The sequence below is a fragment of the Cucumis melo genome, unplaced genomic scaffold (genome assembly GCF_025177605.1).
Source record: "Cucumis melo cultivar AY unplaced genomic scaffold, USDA_Cmelo_AY_1.0 utg001902l, whole genome shotgun sequence".
Lineage (NCBI taxonomy): Eukaryota > Viridiplantae > Streptophyta > Magnoliopsida > Cucurbitales > Cucurbitaceae > Cucumis > Cucumis melo.
Window position 1 is genome coordinate 20001 of NW_026124837.1, and position 4978 is coordinate 24978.

At 32.5% G+C, this 4978-nt stretch overlaps 2 non-coding genes across 2 annotated transcripts; one reads left to right on the forward strand and one right to left on the reverse strand.

Annotated features, from left to right (window-relative positions):
• The first annotated feature begins 1425 nt into the window (after nucleotides 1-1425).
• Nucleotides 1426-1512, forward strand: TRNAS-GGA (transfer RNA serine (anticodon GGA)). Its single transcript has one exon. It is a non-coding gene; the product is annotated as a tRNA-Ser (tRNA).
• Nucleotides 1513-2772: 1260 nt separating this feature from the next.
• Nucleotides 2773-2845, reverse strand: TRNAT-UGU (transfer RNA threonine (anticodon UGU)). The gene has a single exon. It is a non-coding gene; the product is annotated as a tRNA-Thr (tRNA).
• Nucleotides 2846-4978: the final 2133 nt, after the last annotated feature.

A 4978-nucleotide genomic window follows, 5' to 3' on the forward strand; every position in this document is an offset into this window, starting at 1 on the left:
TCTCATACGGCTCCCCCTTTATCTGATGCGCATAATGAGATGAGAATAATACATGAAATCAAAAAACATTGAAATACTCTCATTATGAACTCATGGGACTAGCGTTTTTACAAAAAATCTCTAGCCAACCTTCCTGTAAAAGATCTTTTCTTAACATCAAGCATGGTTTACTAGATAAAAATAAAAATGGTAACTCTAACAATTTCTTTGTCCTCAACGCCTCTAAATTTCCAGGAATTAGTCACTTCAACAGTCTTCGATGGTTATACAGGTATCCAAAATACAAACGAGATGGATGTTTGTTGTCCCAACCATTTTTCTAAGTTCCGATCCCGATAAGGAAAAGGTATAATTTATAACAAAGTTTTCGTGTTGTTGATTCCTAGGTGTAGTGCTTCTTCCCCTCTGCTACCTATTTTTACTAGTGAATATTTTTACTAGTGGAGTAGGGTTGACTTAATCCATAGGTTACACCTTTCGCTTAATACTAGAATCGACAATTCTAGCATCTAAGGTTACATTAATCGGGGATACACGACAGAAGGAATTTTTTGATTTTCAAATTGCACCTCCAAGAAGCGTAGATTTATTTCAATTATTGTTTTCTTTCTATCCCGAATACTGTGTCTTTCTACTAAGACGGAGAGCGGTAAAGAAAATTGAAAAAAAAAAAAATCAAATCGCACCATCTCTGTAATAGGTGAATGCCTCTTTTTCCCCGGAAGTTGTCGGAATTATTCGTAATAAGATATTGGCTACAATTGAAAAGGTCTTATCGATAAAATTTCCATTTATCCCACCAGATCTAGGCATCGGTAACAACCCCATTCTATAATTTCTTTTAATTACCTCTCGTGAGAAAATGATCCCACAAACAAAGGAATTGCATAGTACGAAATAACATAAAAACGGATTCATTAAAAAATCCCACTCGATATTAAAATTGTTTCTTTTTGATTTCACAGGAATCAATAAAAGAGAAGAAATATTTCAATCCGGTTAAATTTCATCCAAATGTAGTAGGATCAGAATGAAGAGAACTATTCTGATTTCAGCGAAGTTGAAGAAAAAAAGAATTTTATTTATCTGACTGGGGTAATTCTAGAAGTTTTTTGATTGAATTATGATACAAAAAAGAGCAAAAAGAATCGAATAATCATTCTATGATTCATAACTTGTGACTAGATATATGTATGGGATAAACAGTTGTTGGTGAAAAATCGAAAACTGTAAAAGTCGAATTTTTAGAAAAAAGGAATCATAGTTTAAAAAACTAAATAGAATCATGAGCTAAAAGTATCCATTAAACATAGTTAAAAAAAAATTATTTGTATAGTTAGAATTGGTTGGACGTGCCTATCAAAAAAAAAATTGAATATTAATGACTCACTATTAACTCGGTTTCTGGGCCATAATCATTCTGTAGGAGAGATGGCCGAGTGGTTGAAGGCGTAGCATTGGAACTGCTATGTAGGCTTTTGTTTACCGAGGGTTCGAATCCCTCTCTTTCCGTACTAATTCAACAATGTTACTGACCACAATGTATCAAATCAAATAACAATCGATACTATTATTCCAACGGTTAGACCTTTATGGATTCTTTATTTCGAATTTTTGTGGTACGGAAACGAAAAGACTGGAAAGAATGCACAAGAGATGAAAATCCCCCTACCGATCAATGATAGATGAATGATAGAAAAATTTCCGGATCAAAACCTTACTTTCCTTCGGTCTCTTTACTTAGACTTCGGCGAAGGGGAGGACGAAATTGTCCGAACCCTTGTTTTTTAGTTAGGTTTAAGTCTGACGAGAATAATATTCTACAACGAGCAATTCATTTATTTTTAAACTGACCCATTTACTATCTATTATTTGATTGACTAATCCTTTATATTGCAATGGCTGAAGAGTCAAATGTTTTGGCAATTCCTGAGGGGGGGGATGAATCAAGATAATTTTGAATCAGTGTTCTCGATTTTTTTTCATCTTTTGCTGTAATAATATCTCGGGGTTTGCACCGATAACTTGGTATATCCACTATAGAACCATTAACTAAAATATGTCTATGATTAACTAATTGTCGGGCTTGAGGAATAGTCGAAGCCATACCCAATCGAAAAAGGATGTTATCCAAACGCATTTCAAGTAATTGTAGTAAAACTTGACCCGTTGATCCTTTGGCTTTTCCGGCGATACGAACGTATTTAAGTATTGTCGTTCTGTAAGACCATAATGAAAACGCAATTTTTGTTTTTCTTCTAAACGAATACGATATTGAGATTTTTTACCGGAACGCGATTGGTTTTTAAGATCGTTTCCGGTTTTGGGCCTTTTACTAGTTAGTCCCGGTAAAGCCCCCAGACGGCGTATTTTTTTGAAACGAGGCCCTCTGTAACGCGACATAAAAGACTCCTTATTTTATTTTATTTAAATTTCATAAACATTTTATTTTATTTAAATTTCATAAACTTAAATGAAAACTAAATGATAAATATTATAAATGAAGTGAAATCCAGTAAAGTATTGTACTACAAAACAAAGAATAATTAGATAACTTGGATCAATATCGGATCCTATTGTATATGTAAATGATATAAAAAAGTAAGAGTTCCTTTCTTGATTTGTTCTACAGAAATAGAACCCCTCCTTTAGTCATAAAGGTAAGTAAGTTCCTACGACATCATAGATCGGTGACCTTTGAAAAAGGGTAAGAAGTCGTTTCTTTATTTATTTGATTTATCAATTATGTCAAAAATAAAATCAATAGAGAAAAGCCGGCTATCGGAATCGAACCGATGACCATCGCATTACAAATGCGATGCTCTAACCTCTGAGCTAAGCGGGCTCACATAACAGAAATGTTACATGCATAGTAATTTACTAAATTACTGGGATCTTAGCTATTCCTAATTAATATGAATAGAATCTAATTTCATTTCAAATAAATATTCAATATTGGAATTGTTCTATTATAGAACATAATAATTAATATAACGATTAATAGAATATAGCGATAGAAAATTTTGATCTATTTATCAAATGGATGTGTATCAATAATTAATGTGTTAATCTTAATTGCATTTAATGCAATTGAGATGATAATGAAGCGTTTCTATGTTTTCATTCTGAAAGGTGGAAGATAAGACGAACAAGGGAATCGACCGTTTAAGTATTAAAATTTTTTACTAAAAAAATAATAGAAAGAGGGGCAAATATATATGTTCATATATCTATCTATATTGATATATATTGAATTGCAGATACAGAAAATGATAGAATCATTTTGGATCGGAACAAATATGGGTCTCCGATAGAGAAGAGAGAGATGAAAGAAGATAGACAAGAAATCCAATAGGAGGAAACACTTTTCAATAGAGGAATCGGTATTCTAATGACTTGAGTGGTTCCAGTATAATACAAATGAAAGAAAACGGGGAAGGACATCATAATGCGATACTAATCTTAAAAGAGGGGGATATGGCGAAATCGGTAGACGCTACGGACTTAATTAGATTGAGCCTTGGTATGGAAACCTACTAAGTGATAACTTTCAAATTCAGAGAAACCCTGGAATTAAAAATGGCAATCCTGAGCCAAATCCTTTTTTCCGAAAAAAAAGGGTAGGTGCAGAGACTCAATGGAAGCTGTTCTAACAAATGGAGTTGACGACGTTGCGTTAGTAAAGGAAATGAATCCTTCCATCGAAACTCCAGAAACGATGAAAGATAAACGTATTACGTACTGAAATACTATATTGATTAATGACAACTCGAATCTCTATTTTTATATTTCTATAATTTTTATATTTATATTTATATATATATATAAAATTTATATATAAAAATGAACGAATTGTTATGAATCGATTCCAAGATCTACAAGTTGAAAAAATAATCGAATATTCATTGATCAAATCATTTACTCCATCATAGTCTGATAGATCTTTTGAAGAATTGATTAATCAGATCGAATAGAATAAAGATAGAGTCCCATTCTACATGTCAATAACGACAAAAATGAAATTTATAGTAAGAGGAAAATCCGTCGACTTTTAAAATCGTGAGGGTTCAAGTCCCTCTATCCCCAAAACCCTAAAAAGGCCCGTTGGCCTCTTTAATTATTTATCCGTTCATTAGCAATTCAGACTTTTGTTATGTTTCTCATTCATTCGACTCTTTCACAAGCGTATTTGAGCGGAAATTTGATTTCTTATCACAAGGCTTGTGGTATATATTTCTATATGATAGACGTACAAACGAACATCCTTGCGCAAGTAATCTGTGAAATTTGAATGATTAACTGTCTACTGTACTGAAACTTCGAAAAGCTTATCCAAGCCCTGAAATTTCGTATATCTTCATAAAGAAGACTTTGGAATACCTTTTTTCTTATTTACAATTGACATAGACCAAAGTCATCTATTAAAATAAGGATAATGTGTCGGAAATGGCCGGGATAGCTCAGTGGTAGAGCAGAGGACTGAAAATCCTCGTGTCACCAGTTCAAATCTGGTTCTTGGCACATCATGAATTTGTATGAGTATCTATTCTACGGATTCATTAATAATATAGATCATGAAAAATACTGATACATGATGATGTCTGGAAATCTACCCTTTAACTAAACTATATATATTTTTTACTCTATTTATAGATGTCGAAAATAGACAAGTAAAGATAAAGAGGATATTTATAGAAATATGTAAAGGATGTATATAGATATGTAAAAGAAAAGAATTTTCTTTTGTTTCCTCTTCTTTTTTATTTGTTCATACTCTGTCTCCTGGCGTTCAATTCCTATTTTATACATATTTGAAAGTTTCAATTAGTTCCTTATAAGACCCAAAAGTCTAGTCTAGGGGAGTTGAAAGGCGGGAATGGCCAAGATTCATCTCAGATACAGTACAAATAGAATCCGATTCTCTTTTCATATTATATTTCTTCATTTCACCCTATGTGACTTTTTAAAGCACATCTAT